A 24280-nucleotide genomic window follows, 5' to 3' on the forward strand; every position below is an offset into this window, starting at 1 on the left:
AAAGAGGAAGTACGTACATATGGTATATCTCCTAATCGAAAATGTATCACTTTGCACGTTTGTGGCAAATGTTCCCTTTGTCTTCCTTCGTCATCAGCCCCTAAATCTAAGGGGCTGGAGGGGTGATACAATATTACAATTAGGTTGTTAATCTAACACTGCTTTCAGAGGTGTGTACTGACAATTCATTCATGTCCCTTTAAGATCAATCCACCTAATGTACCAGGCTGGCACGTTAATAAGGTAGTAAGTTGAAGGCATCAATTTTTCCAAACCACCCTGAGAAACTGTAACACCCCCCCCCCCACACCCCTCCACCAGCATGACACATGCATGCATCTGTCACAATAAATGAAACAAATGTAAGCATTGAAAATATCCACAAGAGGCCGTTAACAACAGAGCGCTACAGTTTAAGTGAGACCTAAAAATGTCTTAAACCAGAAATTAAATCCCCTAACGTATTTTAAGTGAGGTCAAACCTCTTCATAAACAAGAGCCCTCTTTCCTCGTTGACATATTAGCATGTTAAGGGCCTGGAAGAAACAAGTGGTGCATAATAGGGTGGAGTATTCAATATCACCTGGTAAAAACCATTACTTTGGGGTGAAGTACTTACCTGGTGTAGTGAATATCTCCTATTTCAAGTTTCCAACTAGGAAATGAGGCATAATTTGGAACCCTCTGAATTCTTCCTATTTTGTCTTTTTTTCTGGGCCTTTTGTGGCCTGCAGAAATCTTCCAAATGAAAACAATGGAGGTGTGATAATTATCATACAACTAGGGCTTTTCCTTTCCTGTGGAACCATCTGATTGTATGCCTCCAGCTTACATCCAGTGCCAAGTCAGAGAGGCCAAGGAACGAATGGGCACAGAGCCAGAGCTTACCTTCCACTCCCTGCCTTCCTAGTGCCAGGGCTAGAGATACATCCGTTGAATAGGTTGGACCTTCCTGGCCTCTTTATTGCGCTTGAAATGTAAGTATATCAGAAAATACTATTTCTAGGTGAAAGAGCATGAGGTTTTACTGTGCAATTGCTTGGGACTCATGTAAAAGGTTGGGGCTGCCCAACATTTTCACGCTTCTACATACTACCAGAAACGTGTTCTTATTTACATCCAGCGGAGCCTTCAGGGCAAGGTCAAATCTCTTCCATGGCCTAGGATAACAGAGACCAGATGAGATTTCCGACACACCAGATCCCAAGGCAAGTGGGCATAACTCTAGAATGGAGGAGCCCAAAAAAAACCAAGCATTTGCAATGCAATGGGTGTCGCGTTTGCTCGAGTTAGAGCTATTAGCGTTGTAAACTAGAGGATGCATGGCACCGCATATGTGCAGCGGCGGCTGCTGCAGATCTCCAGGAGAGGGCGGGCGGGGATGTGGATAGGGTTGGGGGAAATTTACAAACATATATATATTTTTTTATACGAGCGCAGTGTAAAACAGGAAAGAAAAAGAAAAAGTAGTTCAGAAGCCATGCTGAAAACATGGTGCCTCGTATGTTTTCAGTAGTTGGCCAGTGCGCTTGAGGAGGGCTAAGCACCGGAAAAGACATGACGTTTGCATGCCTTTCACTAATGAAATCAAGCGATTTTTAAAAGACAAGCCCATGAACCAATGAAAGTGACGGGCATGACATGGGCATGTTTAAAAGCCCACAGAGAGATTACAACAGGGGCCAGAGAGCTTGCGCGCTCAACCATAACCAGTAAGACAATTGGGGCCGTATTTATACTCCGTTTGCGCCGAATTTGCGTCGTTTTTTTCGACGCAAATTCGACGCTAAACTAACGCCAACTAACGCCATATTTATACTATGGCGTTAGAGGCGTATAGCGCCAAAGTTCCCGGAATGTGCGTCATTTTTTAGCGTGAACCCCTTCCTTGCGTTAATGATATGCAAGGGAGGCGTTCCCGTCTAAAAAATGACTCCCAGGCCTTTACGTGGTATTTATACTCCCGGGCAAAAGAGACGCCCGGGAGTGGGCGTGGCTAAAAACGGCGCATTTGCGCCGCTTTTTAACGCCTGGGTCAGGCATGGCGTTAAGGGACAAGTGGGCTCAAAATGAGCCCAGAGTGCCCTCCCCTGCCCCCAGGGACCCCCCCTGCCACCCTTGCCCACCCCAGGAGGACACCCAAGGCTGGAGGGACCCACCCCAGGGACATTCAGGTAAGTTCAGGTAAGTATTTTTTTATTTTTTTTTTATAATTTTTTTTGGCATAGGGGGGCCTGATTTGTGCCCCCCTACATGCCACTATGCCCAATGACCATGCCCAGGGGACAGAAGTCCCCTGGGCATGGCCATTGGGCAAGGGGGCATGACTCCTATCTTTACAATGATAGGAGTCATGTTGATGGGGGATGGGCGTCGAAAAAAAATGGCGCAAGTCGGGTTACGGCGATTTTTTCGACGTAACCTGACTTGCCCCATTTTAAGACGCCCATACGCCATTTTCCCCCTACGCCGGCGCTGTCTGGTCTACGTGGTTTTTTCCCACGCAAACCAGGCAGCGCCGGTCTGATTGCGCCGTCTAACGCCATTCCATAAATACGGCGCCCGCATGGCGCTTCAGAATGGCGTTAGACGGCGCAAAACTTTTTGACGCTAAACTGCGTTAGCGCAGTTTAGCGTCAAAAAGTATAAATATGGGCCTTGATGCTTTGGGTGAGCTGAGCAGCAAAGAACTGCATGCAGATGGTATCCTTTAAAACGAAATACACTTCTTGGTGTTATACTGCCAATGTTTGTTTTTTTCAACAGGGAGGGGGAGCACTAACTAACGTGTTAATATTTCCAGATTTTATTACATTTTCTTTAACTAAAAACAGGGGCCGACTTGGCCATGACAGTACTTGAAATCTCCACCTACGATCTGTACGATGTAGACTCGCTTCACATTCAAGGTTATACTAATGGTAATAAAACACACGCCATATACACATATAATATACAAATAATATGAGTTAATGAGGCAGCCTTTTATCAATCCATTTCACTGTAATCCCATTCCCAACAAAAAGTGTTCAGTGTAATTATTTTTTTTATACATTTTCCTCTTCATAGATATGTGTTAATGGTCTAGGCGTGAAGGAAACACATATACTAAAACAGCACCCTCATTCCTATGACTAGCATGTACTTGCACTTATGGCCATTTCAAGCACTGGCAAAACTGAACCGCGTTTGAGTATTATGAATTATTCTCGGGTGCCACTGCAAGTACTGTGCCATGTGTGAGTTTCGGACTGAAAGGGCCACAGGCAATGGGAAGGTCCGATGAGCCAGACTCGAGGTGGTTGTGAAGGGAAGAGTGGGGGTCAGAGGTAGCAAAAAAAATGGGAGATGGAAACAGAAAGAAGGAGCAAGTTAGAGTTGGATGGGGGGGGATAGTTTGATGAGGGAGAGTGTTCCAGCTCCGTGGTGGTGTACAGCGGCAGGGCACTGCACTGTGGCGCACTGACTGACCTCCACTAGATTGTGGTCATGTGAAGGTGCCGCAGGGTGTATACATTTTTCTCGCTTAGCGCTGACCTGTACAGTCTGATTCCGGATCACATGACAGGGCAGGGCTGGCGTGCTAGTGGCTGCTCTTACGATTGGACGGGCCTACTGGATGATGCCACTAGAGAGCCTTAAACACACGTATAGGAAAGCGGCTGGCTGGCATGCTGACACCTGATCAAAGGGAAACACTGCCGCTCCACTTGGCGGCCATTACAGTAAAACTAGAGCCCTGCGCGGCTGTAGACCGCAAAGAGCTTGGAGCAGCAAGTGAAAGAAAAAAAGAGTAAGGGTAGCATTAAAGGGCGAGATGATTTCTGCACTGGATGATGCCACTAGAGTACCTGAAACACATATATAGGAAAGCGTGTGCTGTGTTTTTCTTTTTTTTTTAAAAGGCATGCGGCCTCCTGAAGTGGCTGGCATGCTGACACCTGAATAAAATGAAATACTGCTGCTCTACATGGCTGCCATTACAGTAAAGCCAGAGCTCTGTGTGGCTGTAGACAGCCACAAGCTCAGAGCGGCGAGTGAAAGAAAAAATGGAGTTCACAAAAAAAACACATGAAGATGAAAGTGGGTTGATACGGTAGTGGAGGATGCTCCATGGGTGGATACAAGTGCCAATAAGGAGGGACAAAGACAAAGGATTAGCCACTAGCAAGCAAGTCAGCCTCTTTGTTGAACAATCGAAGTGACCAATAAAAAGACACTAGGTGGGTTGAAAGCCCACATACTGAATACAGCATGTCTCAGAGAGACAGTGCATGCGCTGCCTAGTCCCAATATAAAATAGCTTGAGCTGCAGGTATTAGTCATTTTCAATGTATACTGAATTATTAAACAACTGTTTTTGTGCTCATCTCAAAATTAGAGAAACAGCGCCACCTGTCATAAGTACGATGTTGATAATTAAGTGCAGATGCCGCATATCAATCACTCGGTGGAAGAATCAAAGTGCAATAAGTAATTTTGTAAATAAACAGATTACCAGGCACAAGTCAGTCTGCTCCCTAGTGTCTCATGAACCATTTTACAGCATGTTTGCCAAACCAATGTGTGCATGTTTTCAAATTTTATTTTTATGAAGCATGCCAGCTGGAGCCCAGCAGCATGTAAAAAACACAGCAAAAGGCAACAATGTGGCGCTCTGCAGATACCAGGACAAAACTTTCATGGGAGGTGTAAACCGGAGGGCTCTCTTCATGGATGTAGAGTGAAGGGTGATAAACCTACACTATTAACCATTTGGTTTCCCAAGTAGGGCTGTGACCCTAAGGAGACACAACAAAAAATAAGGTAAAAGAAGATAAAGAGAAACGCAAGAACGCTCGCTATGAATTCAGAAGCTCCCTTTATGTGTGGGGTCAACAGGCACTAATTTTTGACTGGCCATGACAAAACATAAAAATTAAAAAAGTATGGTAAAAAGTGCTGAATTCATTTTTAAGTAAATAACAGCACACATCCAACTCCTCTATATATCACATTAATACCACCTTGAGCACTCCTTAAAGCAACACGGAGCGCTGACGAGGAAGGAGAAGCACACTAGTGAGAAAGATGGAAAACATATGCACTTTTGTGCAGTGCTAAGACAAGAGAAAAAAGTTGTTCCCTAAATGTGAGCAGTGAAAGGACATAAGTAAAGATGCTGTGGTCAAGGGGCGAGACAGAAACAAATGGTCAAGGCAAGCCAATCAATAAAAAGCAACCACATGAGAGTAACAATAAAGACAACCAATGGTAAGCAATGGGTGAGCTGCAAGCCTCTCTATTTTCTTGGTTGAAATATTTAATTCCCTGTGAAAATGTAGTTTCCTTGAAGTAAGGAAACTACGGGGGTTATTCTAACTTTGGAGGAGTGTTAATCCGTCCCAAAAGTGACGGTAAAGTGACGGATATACCACCAGCCGTATTACGAGTTCCATAGGATATAATGGACTCGTAATACGGCTGGTGGTAAATCCGTCACATTTCCGTCACTTTTGGGACGGATTAACACCTCCTCCAAAGTTAGAATAACCCCCCACATATTTAACAGTTGACATAATTTCTTGTTTTAATTTTTTTTTAATGATTTTTCTTGCATTGCAATTCCTCAAGATAATTTAAAGCTCAACAAATTAATACAAAGAACCCAGTAAAAGAAGACTTACAAAAACATACAATAAAGTAATATAGCAGTGCTGCTTCCAGTCAGAAAGAGGAAAACAAGCATTTGCAATTCAATGGGACTCGCGTTTGCTCGAGTTAGAGCTATTAGCGTTGTCAATTCCTAACTGGACTTTTCTTGCCACACAAACTGAAAATAAAAAGTAAACCAGTTGACATAAGCGAGCCGATTCAAATCGCCACAGCCGCCATGAGCGTGTGCGCGAAGGAGAGACACAAAAGGAAAAAGAAGTTTGTTCCAATCAAAGTTATCGGCAAAAGTGCAATTATCCATGTAACAGGGTCGGTGGCTAAGGTGGTAACAAAACCGCCCCAAGGAGGGACAAACATAAAGCATTAACCAATGATAAGAAATAATTTTTAAAAGGCAAGCCCATGAACGAGTAATGGGCGTGCGGTGGATGTGGTTAAAAGCCCAGATACATACCAACACGTTGGAAAAGCAGCGCTTGCACGCTGCTATGCTCGACCTAACCAGACAATAAACAGGAATTATAACATCATACATCATCAAAAAGGCTGGCCCAGATGTTCTCGAGGCACGTACGTCCCTTAGCACCTATAGTCCTGAGCACGGCCGCTTCCAGTTCATGAATTTGACAGAACCTGGCCCCCCATTCTAGTACGGAAGTGGGGAAAAATCAATCCAGGCTCTCGCAACACAAAGTCGGGCGGTGACAATCGCAATTGCAACCACTGCCAAGTCTCTAGAGTTTATAGCAATTTTATATGCAGGATAACATCTTTCTTAGAGAAATGTACGTCATACCCCAGATGACATGGAAGATGATGCACAATCCCTGCCCAGAAGCTAATTTAACAGGGGACATGCATCAAACATGTGGACAATATCACCAGAGTGCCACACTTGGGACAACTTGTCCTATTATTGGGAATGTTCCCGGCCTATTTACAAATCTTTTCAGGAGTGTAATATAACATGCAAATCGTTCTGATTCGCTGCATTTTCAGATTAACTGACAGAATCGAAAGACTGACAATATCGAATGCATCTGTGAGGTCATTGAGCGAGATAGCCATATCGAACGGACTGCTCCACATTTCTGCGAACAAAGGTCAGGCAGCATCTCTATAAGCACAAATTATGTTATAAATTAATCTAATGGATGTAGTGTCCTGCTGGACATGTTCTAGTGCTCCCACCAGCCACTCTGCTGAGAGCTGGCATCTACACTCACCCCACACCCCACCATCACAGGCGTCACCAGTCAGGTGACCCTGCTAATAAAAAAGGCCGGGGGCACGTGCCCTGGGACAGTTATACCAACCTACAACTATGTCTCTGCGTCATCTTATTTAGCAGTATGAGAGCCTAAGGCCCCCAACACCACAATGGCGACGAGTGGGTCTGCCCTAAGTGCGTGCTGGCCACTACTTTGCTGTTCGTTGTGGGGGAGAGTAGCCTGTGCATAAGGCACCCCCGCACCCACAGCCAGCACGAGGAACACCAGTGCAACACTAGCATCCCCGGTGAGGTGCCCAGCAGCTGCCTCGAGGGTCGTGATAGAGTGAGCACTGCTATAGTGTGGTTCCTCAAGGGGAGAGCGGGCTGCCAGCGAAGCCACAGTGTGTCCACAGGTGACTGGACCAGTAATCGGCATGCGACAGGCTACATCAAAACCATTGATCCTCCGCCTCGCCTGCCGCCGTTTGTGTCACGGCGAAGGAGAGAAGGTGCAGTCGGCGACCATGCGGTGGAGGGAGCGCTGGATGAAGGAAGCAGCCGGCACAGTCAGTCATCACCTGTGGGTCAGAGGGGCTCTCACTGAGTTGTGCTGCCGTCCCTGCCGCCTGCCAGGGTGAGCTGCGGTGCTTGGGCCCACGAGGCATAGTGAGCCTCTGCTGCCAGTGCATTCTGAGAGCCGCCGCAGCGGTCTCTCCCCATGGTACTGAGCTGGCTTTCAAAAGTCAATGGCATACAGGGATGGTGGCTGCGGTGCCACCTAGCTGTGGCCTGTCTGCACCGTACCCAGAAGGCTGCTGCTGAAGCACGCAAGAGAAATCACCAAGGGCCAGGGGCAAGATACAAGCAGCTCTGCTGCCCCGCAAAGAGAAATGCCTACAGGTCCTAATTATCTTGCCCCAACCAGCAAGACACATTTTTGAAAAAGAAAAGAAAAAGTGGAAGTGAGAACTGCACTTACCATATGAGGTGAGCTGCAGCTCCGGCCACCAGTGAATGGAATCACCGGCCCGTGCCATCGAGGACCACAGCCAGAGGAAAGACTGCCTTGGCCTGAAAACAGTGCCACCGTGCCATCTAGTGGCCAAACAGAGTTACTGCATCTTTTATCAAAAATAAAACAAGCATTAGCCAGAACAGACTGCAGCACCAAGATACTTACCGTGCCCACAGATGGAGGGCTGCAGCGCACACGAACAGTGACTGCGCAAAAGGAGCAGAGGTGTGGAATCACTGCACAGCAAAAGGAGACACTGCTGCTGCCGCTGCCCAAACCTGCCTCAGCCGAGCAGCAAAAGCGTAAGAAAGACGCAAGTACCCTGTGAGGCCCCAGGAGAATGCACATGGCATGCGCAACCCCTAGCGGCCATCAGCCACCACTGCCGCCAATGGGAAGACAGTGCCACATGCCCCAGGCAGTGATAGACATCACTTCAAGTCAGGAGGATGGGTATGCCAGGCGCCAACAAAAGGCACCCATAAAGGAAAGAGACAATGTCAGAGGTGCGCAGATGGCTGCGCCGGTGAACCTGACAACACGGGCAGGAGCTTGAGAGACAGACAGAGCCCCCAAGAGCGTGATACAATGCCAGGGAGAAGAGGCCGTTCAAGCCAGCCAAGGCACAAGATGGCCACTGTTGGCCCATCGTTCAGCAGGTCAGCAGAACTGACAAACCCTGCCAAGCAGACGGAGGTAGGAGCATGCGCTGCAACAGCGCAGTCTCAAGGCACAAGCGTGGCGCCACAATGTTTTTCGATAAGAGAGAGCACCATTTTAACTCCCGGTCAGCTCTATCAGACAAGAGAACTCGGAGAGCGGTGAATAATCATTGGACCATCATCAAACAACATATTTCAGATAGGTCCCCCCCAATTTAATAGGGGCGTCCACAATTCCACATTTGTCCTATTGCTCCGCGTGTTCAAATCCAAGTTCGACAAGCGAAAAGCCGCGTTAAGCCAATCCATATACACCGGAGGGGAGTCTTTCATCCCGTTTTTTCAAATTTCATTTCTACCCAACAAAATTACATAAAACAAAAATTTAAGTTTAACATTACTCACGCTGCTCCTTACGCCCTCCTCCTGTAACTGTCCAAATATTATCAATGGTAAAGATGCAATAATTTCCCAACCCAACATAACTGATACTGTATCACAAACTTCCTCCCAAAATAAACGAATACTAGGGCAATCCCAAAACATATGAACATCCGTTGCTCCAACACACCCACATTTTAAACATGCAGGGCCAGATGTAGCGAAGCGTTTGCGAGTCACAAACGGCTCCGACTCGCAAAATGCATTTCCGACTCGCAAATAGGAAGGGGTGTTCCCTTCCTATTTGCGACTCGCAATGCAATTCAATTCCAAATGGAATCGCAGTTACCATCCACTTGAAGTGGATGGTAACCCAATCGAGGACCCCTTCCTCTTTGTGACTGGAAAAAAACTATTTTTTCAGAGCAGGCAGTGGTCCAATGGACCACTACCTGCCCTGAAAAAATCTGAAACTAAAGGTTTCGTTTTTTTTTTTCAAAGTGCAGCTCGTTTTCCTTTAAGGAAAACGGGCTGCACTTAGAAAAAAAAAACTGCTTTATTAAAAAGCAGTCACAGACATGGTGGTCTGCTGTCTCCAGCAGGTCTGCTGTCTCCAGCAGGCCACCATCCCTGTGAGTGCCCATACTCGCAATGGGGTCGCAAACTGCGACCCACCTCATTAATATTAATGAGGTGGGTCTTTGCGACCCCATTGCGAGTTGCAGAAGGTGTCTGAGACACATTTCTGCATACCAAATTGCGACTTGCAATTTGCGAGTTGCAGGGACTCGCAAATTGCAAGTCGCAATTTGTTTTTTTGCTACATCTGGCCCTTAATCACTTCTCCTTTCTTAATCTTAGAAAGCTTATTCAGCGAGATATAGGCTCTATGTAGAGTGTAAAGATGATTCTTCCTCAACGAGGCTGGCTTCACTACTTCGTAAAGAACCGACACAGACTTCTTCCACCATCCACAAACCTTATCCCTGGGCATAAGATTACCCCAAAGATCAATGGGCAGTATAAATTTCCTGTCTAATATTTCTACCATTTCCCAATACCAAACCGCCAACTTCTTTGAAGAGACGGAGAACTCTAGAAAATAATCCTCCAATACATTTACTACCCCCAGAACCCCCTTAATTCCTCTTTCCCACTCTTTCATCTGCAAAAATTTCAGCCTAGTCAGGGATCCACCCGTTATCCCTATTAACTCCTCCCATGAGAGCAAAATTCTATCACGAAATAGGTCACCCCAAACTTCTACCCCCGCCTTTTTAAGTGGTAGCGCTAAAATGTCTTTAAAGCACTCTGGAGTACCCGGGGAGTCCCAAATAGGCGCATGGTAGCTATAATAGGCAATTCCGACTCGTCAGCTCAGCTGATATCAACTCTTCGCCAGCCCTTGCAGAAGTTTCAACGTAATCTTTTTGAAGAACTTAGGATCGCCAAATTTAAAAAGGAAATGCCTTGAGGCCCCTTTAACAGTTGAAACCATCGCCTTGTACATCACACCCACTGCTGAAGCATCTGGACACAAAAACAACATCCTTGAATTCTTAAATAAAAAGGCCCAAGCATAATATGTCAAATCTGGCAGTGCCAACCCTCCCTTTTCCCTTCTTCTACGTAATTTCTTCCAAGATATCCTTGACCCCTTTGAACTCCAGATAAAACCATTTATCGCCTGCTGAATTTTATCCAAATACCCTTTATGCATTATAAGAGGGATAGCTGAGAACACAAAGTTCCATTTAGGCAAGATAAACATTTCAATCAAGTTAACTTTCCCAAGTATCGTCAAAGGGAGATGTGCCCATTTCTGCAGTATGCCTTTACACTCTGCTAACAATTTTCGTAAATTCCTTTCAACTAAATCCTTAAGGTCGTGAGTCACTAGAATACCTAAATACCGTACTTCCTGCTTGCCCCGTATCGACCCTACCTCCATGTTCCATAGCATAGTTTTGGTTTTTCCCACATTAACCCGATATCCAGATATGCTTGCAAATTGTTCAGCCAATTTTATAACTGTATCGAAGGCCAATGATAAATTATTAGTGTATATCAAAAGATCATCTGCATATAAGGATATTTTTTTTTCCCAGCCATTACAGCAAAAAGGGGGGATGAGTCTATTTTGCCTAATCTTTCTGGCAAATGGTTCAATGTACAGGTTAAACAGGACAGGAGACAATGGACAGCCCTGCCTAGTACCTCTAGAAATTGTAATAGGCCCTGTATGATTCCCGTTTACCAAAACCTTAGCTAAAGGAGCTGTATATATCTGATCAATAACCCCACAAAACCTAGCCTCTAAGTTGGCCCGCCTTAAAATTGGTTTTAAATAGTTCCAGGTTACCTGATCGAATGCTTTCATTGCATCTAAAATAATAATTGCCAGAGGTGACCCAGAGAATGTAGCCAAATCGATCGCCCCAATCAATTCAAATGTCAACTCATGCAGATATCTACCTTTAGAAAAGCCTTTCTGATCTGGGTGAACCAAATTGTTGACTACCTTACTCAATCTATCCGCTAAAATTTTAGCTAATAATTTATAATCGCTATTCAACAGCAATATAGGCCTATATGAAGCACATTTTGCCGGGTTTTTATCCGGTTTCAAGATCAATGAAATAATAGCCTCATTCCACGAAAGAGGTATGCTACAACCATTCTCGAAAATCCCCCTGAACAGTTCTGTCAGAGCTGGGATAATCGAGTCCCCTAATGCCTTATATACTTCCACTGGAATGCCGTCTGGGCCCGGGGCTGTCCCATTCTTACTGCTATTCAGGACTCTCCTAATTTCTTCTGACGTTATTGGGGCATTCAATACTTCCTTCTCCTACAGTGATATACATGGAGATATATCAGACCCCAGCCAATCCGTCACCATATCCTCTCCCACCTCCAACACCTCCATATACAACTGTGCAAAACATTTTGAAAAGCAGATTCAATAGCGTTATTATCCGTTACTTTTTACCCTGACTGCTCCACTTCAATCTCCTTAATATGATTCCTCACCCGATCTGCTTTGCACTTCTAAGCTAAAAGCTTCCCAGCGTTTTCCCCATACTCAAAATGAGCCAATTTACTTGCCTCCCATCTCTTTAAAATTCTACCCTGTAATACATTCTCCAACTGTTTTCTCAACCCATCAAAACTAGCCCTCAAGACCTCTGTCTCACCTGATTCCATCGACTCAGCTTTATACTTCAACATTTCTTGTTCTTTCATTTCATTTCTGAACAACTTATGCTTATAATGTGAAATATTTGTTATCTTCCCCCTTATAACAGCCTTGAAAGTGTCCCATACCACCGACAATGGAGCGGACCCTACATTTACACTAAAGAAAAACTATGATTCCTTGCGTAATTGCATTACCACTTCCTGGTCCAACAATAAAGAGCGATCAATGGTTCATCTATTACTGATTGTCCTCAGCAGGAAAGTCATATCTAAGACGACCGCAGAATGGTCATATAAGTGAGAGGGCAGATAAACTACCTTCTCCACAACCTCTCTCAAACGTATATCTAGCAAAAAATCGGGAGGCATGTCTATATTTCTTATTAAAAAAAGAAAAATCCCTGTTGTTTCCCTCTCTTTGTCTCCAAATGTCACACAATCCAAATTCTTTCATCATCCACCTTAAATAGTGTTGCGATTTGGGAGTGCCTAACGACTTACAGTTATCCCTATCCAGCTCATTGTCTAGCACAACATTAAAATCACCCATCATAATAACTGGGTCCGAGAATTCAAGCAGCTGAGAGAAAAGCCGTCTTAGAGGTTTTGTGTCATCGCAATTGGGGCCGTCGTACCCCACTAAGACCAAGTTTCGACCATTAAGTTGTACTTTAACTACAACCCAACGCCCTGCTGTATCTGATCTTACCTCCAATATTACTAAATTTACCTGTTGAAGCCGTTTAAACAAAATCGCCACACCCTTAGTATGATAGTTGTGCTCTGTGCATACAAATGCTTGAACCCACCTCAGCTTTTTTATTAAGCTCATACACTCAGCTTTTGCTAAGTGGGTTTCTTGCAAAACCAAAATTTGTGCAGTTGAGTCACGCAAATACTGCAATATTCTATCCCTTCTTCCTCTAGTTTTCAGACCATTAACATTCCAAGAGAGAATTTGCAGTAGTGTACCCCTTGCCCCCTGGCCTCTCCCCCTACTAGCTATCTCTCAAATGTTGCAGAAAAAATAACTGGGGTGAACAAGGCTCTTTTTTTTGCTTTTTCTCCCCCCCCATAGTACCCATCCCCCCACCTCCCACCCCCTACCTACTGCACCCGTGGAGAACCCACCCCATATAGAGACCATTGTTGGTCCCGTTTTTAGAACGCCCCTGCATTCCTGGGTGAATTTAACTCAAAAAACATCAAGCTCCACTAAATTACAGTCTGCCCACTCTTAACCACTGCCAATAATTCATCCGCTTCAGTTATGTCCCTGATATTGTACATTTTGTTATTATACATGACCCGGAGAAAGGCTGGGAATTTCAACTGAGCCGAAACCCCTAAACTCTTGAATACCTCCAGGCGCTTTCCCAATTCCCACTGCCTATCCATGGTAGATGTAGACAGATCAGACCTAATCTCAAATACAACATCGTTTACTTTTAGAGATTTTTGTTTTAACGCCCTAGACAGAATCTTCTCTTTCATCTCATACGTCAAAAAATTTATCAAAATCCTCCGAGGTTTACTACTGTTCATCCGCATCCTAAAAGGGTCCCGATGGACTCTCCGAATGTCTTTTCCAATTTCCTCGTTGCTCTCCTCCAGTCCCACTGCAGATTTAATGAGAGAGACCACAAAGGCTTTAAGATCATTACCTTCTGCACCTTCTGGAACTTTCAAGAGCCTTAAGTTATTTCTTCTTGAATAATTCTCCAATTGCTCTATCCTATTTTGTAACACCTGCTCATTTCCTTTCAATGCATAAATCTCATCCTTATGTCGGCTCGATTCCTCCTTCATACCGTCCACAGCCTCTTCGAGGACCTGGGTTCTCTCCATCAGGCCATCGATCTTTCTTTCCAACATCCCGCAAACCTCTCTTATCTGCCCTTGATTTGTTTCTGAATTTGCAAAGTCTCTCTTTACATCCTCAGAGATAGAAAGGATCACAGCCTCAAGAAAAGGACTCTGAGAAGGTGGGGGGGGGCTACAGAAACTAGAGCGGCTTCCACAACTAACGGTAGCAAAGGGTCTTGTGGATGTGAGACAGCCGGGGTTAAACTCCAAACTTGAAGGGCGTCAAGCTGTTCCTTACCAGGCTGCGCAGGGGGAGATATCTTCCCCGACACATCTCCCTCCTTGTTCCCTCCATTAGCTTATGAGGGCAACACCGTATTGTTATCGGCCAACCCCCTGCCCTCGCCAGAGGAGTCAATAATCTGTAAGTCAGAAGCCTCCATCACCGCTTTGGCATGACCGGGCGTAAGCTTAACCACCTCAGGCCTAATCTTAAAGTACGATCTCAGGGAAGGGGTAAGCTTACTTCTCCCTTTAAGCTTATTTTCCCCTTCTTTCCTCAAGGAACTCCTTCTTCCCTCAGATGTTTTTGCTGTATTCTTCTCCCTGCCTGAGCCCCCTTACCTTCCACTACAGAATTGGCTTTATCAGCCAACCGCTGACCAACTCCTTCCGCACTCGTAGTACCTGAGGGGGGTGGGGGGGTATCACAGTCCCCCCTGCTCTGTCTTACCGTTCTTCGAGCTGCCCTGGCCTCCGTCTCCGCATCTGCTCCAGAAATGCTCCGAATCGGAGCTCCTAGCCTCGCCTGCTTCACCCAGGCAGCCTTGCTAGCACTGCCGCTGTTCCCCCGAAGGAGAATACAGGCCACTCCTCTTTGTGTCCGGCACAGCTACAGCGTGGCACGCCACCACTGTGCAGCCCCAGCTGCCTTCCTCCTCTCTTCCGGGTTCTGCGGAGGACACATCCGCGAGTCAACCACACCTCACAAGGCAGCACCGTCTCTTTGCTGCACCCAGGAACCGGAAGCCGTACTAGCGCGCTGCTACAATGGCGCAGCCCGCCGTGTTCTCCAGGATTGCCTCACAATGGTGTTTGTGGATGTATAAGTGGCACAGTATATTTGATGCAGATTTCCCCCCAGATCCGATGTATTTCCTTAATAACATTGAACCTCACCCGTTTGAAATAATTCGGGTCAGACTGCCTGCAAAGGCAGAGGTTGAAATTCGATCGTAAAGCCAATTGGTAGACCAAGTGATAGGGGATCAGGGTCATGGTATATAAGTAGATTTTGAATATGTGATGCAAAACCTGCCCAAAAGTATAGTTTAAAGTCAGGAAGTTGGAGGCCAACTTGACTGACCTATCGGTAGTTTCATTTTAACATATTGCCCGCCTGGCTCTCTTGTACCCCCAGATACAACTACTAATGAGCCCCTCAAGGCGCTAAAAGAATTGTTTCGGGAGCCTCAGCAGGATCGCCTGAGAGAAGTAGAGAAATTTGGGGAGAATATTCATTCTGATTATGTTGCACCACCCTATCAGACTAAGTGGAGACGGCTCAATGATCTCAATTTAACCGTTTCGCTGCCAGGCCTTCTCCCCGTCAGGTGCCAGGCCTTTTTTTTGGCTATTTGGGGGAGGGCGTGCTTAGGCACTCATAACTTTTTATCCACATAAGCTACCCACACCACATTTGTGTCCGTTGTTCCAACATCCTAGGGATTCTAGAGGTACCCAGACTTTGTTGGTTTCCCTGAAAGAGACCAAGAAATTAGCCAAAATACAGCAAAAATTTCGTTTTTTTTTTTAAATGGGAAAAAAGGGCTGCTGAAGAAGGCTTGTGTTTTTTTCCAGGAAAAGGGTTTGCAGTGCTAAAATCACCAGCTTCCCAGCTTTCAGGAACAGGCAGACTTGAATCAGAAAACCACATTTTCAACACAATTTTGGCATTTTACTGGGACATACCCCATTTTTACAATTTTTTGTGCTTTCAGCCTCCTTCCAGTCAGTGACAGAAATGGGTGTCAAACCAATGCTGGATCCCAGAAACCTAAACATTTATGAGAAGTAGACAAAATTCTGAATGCAGCAATGGGTAATTTGTATAGATCCTACAAGGGTTTCCTACAGAAAATAACAACTGAAATAAAAAAATATTGAAATTGAGGTGACAAAAACAGCAATTTTTCTCTACGTTTTACTCTGTAACTTTCTCCTGCAATGTCATATTTTTTAAAACACTATACCGTTACGTCTGCTGGACTCTTCTGATTGCGGAGATATATAGGGTTTGTAGGTTCATCAAGAACCCTAGGTACCCGTAGCCAATAAATGAGCTGCACCTTGCAGTGGGTTTTCATTCTATACGGGGTATACAGCAATTCATTTGCTGAAGTATAAAGAGTGAAAAACAGGTATCAAGAAAACCTTTGTATTTCCAAAATGGGCACAGGATAAGGTGTTGAAGAGCAGTGGTTATTTGCACATCTCTGAATTCTAGGGTGCCAATACTAGCATGTGAATTACAGGGCATTTCTCAAATAGACGTCTTTTTTATAGACTGCCTTTTATTTGGAAGGAAAAAATGAAGAGAAAGACAAGGGCAATAACATTTGTTTTGCTATTCTATGTTCCCCCAAGTCTCCCAATAAAAATGGTACATCACTTGTGTGAGCAGGCCTAGCGACCGCAACAGGAAATGCCCCAAAACACAACGTGGACACATCACATTTTTCCAAAGAAAACAGAGGTGTTTTTTGCAAAGTGCCTACCTGTGTATTTTGGCCTCTAGCCCAACCGGCACCTAGGGAAACCTACCAAACCTGTGCACTTTTTTTAAACTAGAAACCTAGGGGAATCCAAGATGGGGTGACTTGTGGGGCTCTCACCAGGTTCTGTTACCCAGAATCCTTTGCAAACCTCAAAATTTGGCAAAAACACACTTTTTCCTCACATTTCGGTGACAGAAAGTTTTGGAATCTGAGAGAAGCCACCAATTACCTTCCACCAAGCGTCCCCCCAAGTCTCCCGATATAAATGGTACCTCACTTGTGTGGGTAGGCCTTGTGTTCGCAACAGGAAATGTCCAAAAACACTATCTGGACGCATCAAAATGATCACAAAAAAAAAACACCAGTTTCTTCGGGGAAGGAGGGGGCCTGCGTTTTTGGTCCTGGGCTCAGTAGCCATCTAGAGAAACCTACCAAACCCAGACATTTCTGAAAACTAGACAGCGAGGGAGTCCTGGGAGGTGTGACTTGCGTGGATCCCCCAATGTTTTCTTACCCAGAATCCTCAACAAGCCTCAAATTTAGCTAAAAAATAAAAATGTTCCCACATTTCTGTGTGGGATCACCGCACGGGACAAATTATCTACCACCCAACGTTCCCCTCAGTCTCACGGTAAAAATGATACCTCACTTGTGTAGGTGGGCCAAGTGCTTGTGACAGGGAAGAGCCAAAAACATGGCGAAATTGAGGGGGAACCAAAGTGGGTCCAAAAGGACAGTTTGGAAAAAAATATTTTAGGCTGACAAGTGCAACAGAATTGTTATCGGTATACATGAGACAATGCTGGGTGGTAGGAATTTTGTGGATTCCTGCAGATTCCGGAAGGTTCCATCACAAAAATGTGGGAAAAATGTGTGCTTTCCAGCAAAGTTGAAGGTTTGCATGGCACGGTGGGTAAGGAAATGGTGCGGGTGCATGTGAAGCACACCACCCTGGAATCAACCAGATGTTTAGTTTTCAGATGTGTCTAGGTCTTGTGGATTTTTCTACATGGCAGCATCCCAAAGTAAAAAAAAGGGCAGCCCTCACCATTCCAAGTGGGACAATTTTGAGAGTTACCAAGCTCTCATGGCCCAAATGTAAAACAAAAACCAAAAATAATCTAATGTTCTCTTGCCTGCCATGGGATAAGATGTTTTAATGTACGGGGGAGAGCTGAAAGACTGTTAGCCCCTTCAGTTCGGGTGGGGGCATAACCAGGCCCATACTGATTGGTAGCCACCACCCCACTATTTTTTTAATTTATTTTTATTCCCTGGCATCTGGTAAACTTTCTCTCCCCCCGAGGTGTGGATTGGGGTAATTGGCCACTCTGGCCACTGGTGGGCAGAACATCTTTGGCCCCATTTATTTGGGGTGGGGGTATGGGGGTAAAAAAAATCTTCCCTGGTCTCTGGTGGGCTTTCTGCCCTGGGCCTTCCAAAAATAGGCCAATCTGCCCCCAAGGGGGGCAGTTATGGCCAACAATAATGTGCCCCCATGGGGAGCGACCCTTGCCCAAGGGGCTGCCCCCCCCCAACAAAACACACACATACACATCCAGCAATCCATGGTGCCTAGAGGTTTCTGCCCCCTTTAGGGCAGATTGGCCTAACAAAAACAGGTCGATCTGCCCCCAAGGGGCAGAAATGGCCTAAATAAAATTTGCCCCCCAAGGTCGCTCCCCATACATAAAAACATAAAGTAAATAAAAACATATATACATCCCTGGTGTCTAGTGGTTTTCTGCACCCCTTTCCCCCCCGGGACAGAAATGGCCTAAAAATCATCTTCCCCCCTGAGGAGCGGCCCTTGCCCAAGGGGCTGCTCCCCTTATGCGCAAGTATGAATAAAATAAATAATCCCTGGTGTCTAGTGGTTTCTGTCCCCTCCGGGGGCAGAAATGGCCTAAAAATAATTTGCCCCCCTGAGGAGTGGCCCTTGCCCAAGGGGCCGCTCACCTTATGCGCAAGTATGAATAAAATAAATAATGCCTGGTGTCTAGTGGTTTCTGCACCCCCGGAGGCAAATCGCAAGGCCGATCTGTCCCCGGGGAGGCAGAAATGGCCTAATAATAATTTGCCCATCTCCCCCCTCCCCCGGGAGCGACCCTTGCCTAAGGGGTTGCTCCCTAAACATAAAAAAATGAGAAAAAAACAACAACAAAATCAGCCCTGGTGGTTAGTGGTTTTGGCCTAGAAATAATTTGCCCCCCCGGGGAGCGGCCCTTGCCCAAAGGGGAAATGTGCAAAAAAAAATCCCTGGTGTCTAGTGGGCATTTCTGCTGCCCCATCGCATCGCGATCAGGCAGCAGAAATGCTGTGTGAGACAAGAAAGGAAAGGCCTTTCCTTTCCTTTCTTGCCTCTCCCGCCCCACCTCCCGGTCGGAAGAGAAATGCAAAAGCATTTTCTTCCGGGATCGCGCTCAGATTTCAGTGGAGGGTGGGGTCAGGTGTGAAAGGGGAAGCGATTCCCCTTTCATCCCTGACGGAGGGGTGTGGGTGGGCCGGGTGCAGGACGAACCGTGTGCCTGGACGAGACCAGCTCGCCCCAGGCATCCTGGGGGTTAATAATAACAGACTTTAGGAAGATGCGATAATTTCTAGAAAAATTGATTTTAAAACCACATGTTTGTATAGTAACGGTACTAGTCATATAGTATGTATTCAGTGAACAATATCAGGTCAAGGGATGGTATGTCATCAAACACCCACAGGTTTTGCCAGCTAAGGAAGTTATACAACTCCCCAAAACACTGATCATGCACTTTAGACATGCTGTGAACCCAGTAACCCCAGAGTTGTTTGATTATAATATGGATTACAGATTTGAACGACCCCATCCCTGGGCTACTATCCACTATATCAGTCACACATTAAACAAATATGTTGCAAGGAAACATATATACACATCAGCGGGGAGCCATTATCAACTAGCTACATATTAATTAACAGATACACCTCCATTCTTTTCACTTTTTCTTTTATTGAAAAACATTTTTCTTGTAAACTCCTCTTTAAAAAAAACTTTTTACTTGCGAAGTTTCTTTACAGTAATAACTTTGTGATCACATTTTAAAACAAAGTAGAAGTCCCGTGAATAGTTCTTAATATTCTGATGTAGTCACAGCCAAGATGTGTTTCGCGGCTCACCAGCCGCTTCTTCAAGGCTGTGAAAAGTAAGCATACAAAGCACAAAAAATATCACTTATCATTTACTGTGTTCACATTTTTATAAAAATACCACATAACAGACAAAAACATCATCATATAAATAGATACAATAAACACATCCACAGAGTTCTTTTATACCTGAAAAGGGAATACGTCAAATCTAAATAGAGTAATACACCTCAAGATGTTATTCTCTATTGTATGCAGGAGGATTTTCAAACTCTAACCAACATGACACTTTCTCTCATGTTCCTATTCCACATACATTTATAGTTCCCACTGGAGTTCTCTGTATTTATAAAATGTACTGGTATCACAAGTAAAAATGATTTTTCGAAAGATGATTTTATAAATAATTGTTTTCAATAAAAGAAACAATAATAGCTCCCTGCTGATGTGTATATGTACCCCCAGAGCGGTACCAGCTCGTCACAACTATGTGTAGCATGCATGCCCCATGACCAGTGCCCTTGAGCCTAATGCATGCTAACACAGGACATGGTTTGAGACCCAGTGAGATTATCAGCAGTACCTGATATATATATATATATATATATATATATATCCAATCCAAAAGAAATTTCAAACTCTGGCACTCCTTGCAAATTGATGGTCTTTGTTTATTTCAAAAATTCCATTGAACCAAACATAGGGCGACGCATTTCAACCATCACGGTCTTCTTCCTTGGCCCTTCTTACAAACATTCAACAAAAGGTGTGGCCCCACCTACTTTCTATATATCCACTAGTCCTTAGACATAGAAAAAATCTTTTTTTTCTTTTTTTTTTTAAAAATATTTTTATAGCTATAACAAAATCCATGGTTATAATGTTAATTACTGCAGAATTGTGAAATAGATTCAGAAGATCCATGCTGGTGGCAGGGTTATTTCAAGATGGCAAATCTGTAGAGCAGTCACACTGTTCTCTTCTAATGCATGCAGAAAACTGGAAAGCTCACAAGTGTCTCAAATAGTAGATCTCCTGAAACCAGGTTTTGATTGTAGTCCTCCCTTCCATGCATGTGTGGAAGACACCATTCTCCATTCTAGATACAGATACAGACCCCCTAGTGCCAACATGAATTCACTCTTGCTTCTTCCAGACTATTTCATCGGTCAAAATATGAAAGAATCTTCTTTTGACCTGGTGAATCTTCCTGTTGGTTTCAGAAATGCAGTTTTGTACACTTAACCATTCATAAGGTACAAAGCACTGATAAAACCTCAATACACCTAAGTCATAACTCCAATTGTTAAGGAACTGTATTAATTATATCACCTATGTTAGTGTTCTGCAATAATCCGTAGCACTGAATGGAAGTGTTTGATTAGCTTTCAGGGTCGAATTGTCCATTAGCCATTTATCCCACTGTATATTACCCAGTGGGGTTGGAGCCACTGAAGGCTGCTTTTTAAAGACGAGGTCCACTGCATTTGTCTCCCCCCAGGGATAATGGCAGCTTGGTGTGGATGGCGGCGACAACTCCTGCCATGTTCTGCATCTGAGAAACTGCATCCGGGCAACCACGGCCACATACGAGATGAGGCTGGGGAGAACAGGGGAAAAAGACACACGTAAGGGAGGAACCTGAAACTATGGCAGGTTTAAAATGCACCCCGTGTGCAGGTGTCAGCGACGCAATAAGACTGAAGGCGAATTTCTGAAACTTGGATCGGCAAGTACGATTTTTCTTCTCTCTCTCACTCTGTCGGCTTCAAGCTGCCACCCTTAAGATGCCATGTAAAGGGGGAAAAGGGGGAGAGGGAGAGTCAATCGGGCAGGATATACAAGGAGGCCTCAACATTAGAAGGGCAGCAATAGGGACTATCTTAATAGTTCGGCTGAGGAGGCTACACCAGAGGCACGAGTGGCATTTTTCATATCCCTAAATGCTTAGTGTAGAGAAATATGCTCTGTAAGGAATCGATTATCACAATAGATGGGGACACTTGGAGCCGCAATCAATCCAAAGCCAAAAATTCTGATTTCATCAACCAATAAGCACCCATGACACTGTTTCATGAAAGGTGAGTTTAGGGTGGCACGTCAGGTGCCCCCAGAAGGCGGTTGGAGCTCGGGGAACAACAGAGATGACCCACATAGTTGTGGGTGAGGTTTGCGGCTCCTTAAGCTTTTTGCTGCAGCAATTCATTGTGATGCAGAGAAAGCCTACTGCAGCGCAGGGTCAGCGCAGTCGGCGGATCAGCTCTACAGACAGGTATTCGATCTTTGAAAACCCATCTGTCTCTCTCCTTCCTCTCCGGCCCCAACAAAGAGACAAAGTATTCGAGAGGTGACAGGCAGAGTGCAAGCACCAATTAAATTGATTAAGTCTTCCAGGACTCCTAGAGTTCAAGGGACCACAGGCATGTATAGGTCGGCGGATACGGAAGACAGGTGGAACCTCTTCAGTCTGCAAGGAGATAAGGGAGAAAATTTGAATCTTAATGTGACGGTAGATCCATCCATATCTGAAAATCAAAATCTACAACTAGAGTCCTCTATTCCCTCTGAACAACAGAGATTCAAAGAAGATCGGAAGGTGGCTACCATGGAGCCCTCTTGCTGACCTGAACCCTCCCTTACTGGCTCTGCCCACGGATGCAATGGTGGCTTTTCGGGACATAAATCTCCCATTGGAAGAGGTATCAACATCACCACAAGGTTCACCACAAGCAATGAAACTACAATAAATATGGAAAACTTCTGCCTTGAACCGAATTATCCACTGTTTTCCCCACCTCTCTTGAAAATCCAATTGGGGAAAGGGAAAGCACGACTACAACCAGTAGAGAAGAAGGTAGACCAAAAATATGATTGCTCAGTTTGCCACAAGAGTGTCTCCAATATGAAAAAGGATTCACACCTTTTCAAAAAAGGTAACTGGGGTACTGGACCATCCTCTGGATGGAGCCTCAATCTTTTCTCTGCCATCCTCTACAGCATCTCCAGAGAATTCTCCCTATCATGAGACTTTAAATCTGGATGTCACACTCAATGTTTCAGTAGCACAAGCTCCACAGTTAACGGAAATACTTCAACAGATATTAGGAGAGCTTAAACAAATGGAAAATTGACAAACCAGGGCACACAGGGAGCTGCAAGAGCAACTCAATGAAATAAATGAAAAATTGCAGCATCTCAGCATTAGAATGAATCAGGCAGAGCAAAGGATTTCTAATCTCAAAAAATTACCAAGCCAAAATGGATTCATTAACAACGAAGGACAAAATTAAAGTATCAGAGATGGAGATGAAGCTTGAGGACATGGAGAATAGATCCAGCTGCTCAAATGTACACATTGTATGGGTTCTACAAGGGAGAGAGAGTTCAAGACCTGATTAAGTACATCTCAGATCTGATCAGACAGTACGTAATTTCGGAGCATAATAAAAAGATAGATCTCTCCACTATGCATGCACACCGAGTACCCTCCTTCAAACCCCCAAAGGCCAGATTTCCATGCACTTTAATGAAAGCAATACAAAATAAAGGATTTCACACATCTGTAACTTTTCACTCACATTTTTTTCTGATATGTCTGAGGCCACAGCACAACGTATTCTTAAAGAACTCTAAGTCCATGTCCCTGCAGTTGTTATGCCACGATAAAGGAATCACGGATTACAAATGTGATGTGTTGTTTATGGGCTCTTACCAATTGTCTTTTCTCTTTTTGTTCTTTTTTCTTTTCCTCTTTTGTTCTTTCTATTCTATTTTCATTTCTAAAGAAGGAAAACCATTTTGTAACAAGCCGCAGTTGCAGACGGAGAATCAGTTATGGTTGCGAGCCAAGGCTCCCAGCTAGGAGGGGAGGGAGGATGGGGCTGGGAAAGGAAGGATCAGAGCTGATTCTTCCTGAGAGACCGAGGGGGTGAGGCTCACGGATATTTCCACTCCAGGGGTGGGAGGGGCTTGTAGGAGGTAGGGAGGGGCTGGGGTAGGAAGGAGCAGGAGTACGGAGGGGTGGTGGGAGGAGTAAGGAGGATGGACCTTCAAAGGGCTCAAAAAAAGAATGCAGCACAATTTAGAGAACTCATTGGAAGTAAGTCAATTTGGTACACAGAAAGATATGGCTCTTAGATCTTTGAAAATTATTTCATGCAATGCCAAGGTTTAAATAATAGAATCAAATTTCAGGTGATGGTTGCTTGGGTCAGATCCTTAAAAGCAAGTGTAATATTTTTTCCGGAAACATACCTAAAAGGCAAACCCTAAGAACAGCAGATTGTATTCAGCAGTCATTTTTTGCCTCTTCACATCCTCCAATTAGAGGGGTAGCAATTTTGATTGTTAAAGAATTACCATGCAAAGTCATCTGGGTAATTAGAGACCCAATGCTAGATGGATTTGGGTGAAAGTCAAGGTACAATATCAATTGATAAACTTCATTAGC

General features: G+C 44.7%; 1 long non-coding RNA gene across 1 annotated transcript in view; it reads right to left on the bottom strand.

Annotated features, from left to right (window-relative positions):
• LOC138267972 (uncharacterized) overlaps positions 1 to 14934 on the bottom strand; it is a 169839-nt gene extending 154905 nt beyond the window's left edge. Inside the window, exon 1 of the long non-coding RNA XR_011199897.1 lies at positions 14667 to 14934. This is a non-coding gene — a long non-coding RNA (uncharacterized lncRNA). The remainder of the gene's footprint in view (positions 1 to 14666) is intronic.
• Between the last annotated feature and the right edge of the window lie 9346 nt (positions 14935 to 24280).

Source organism: Pleurodeles waltl, chromosome 12, assembly GCF_031143425.1.
Source record: "Pleurodeles waltl isolate 20211129_DDA chromosome 12, aPleWal1.hap1.20221129, whole genome shotgun sequence".
Taxonomy (NCBI): Eukaryota; Metazoa; Chordata; class Amphibia; order Caudata; family Salamandridae; genus Pleurodeles; species Pleurodeles waltl.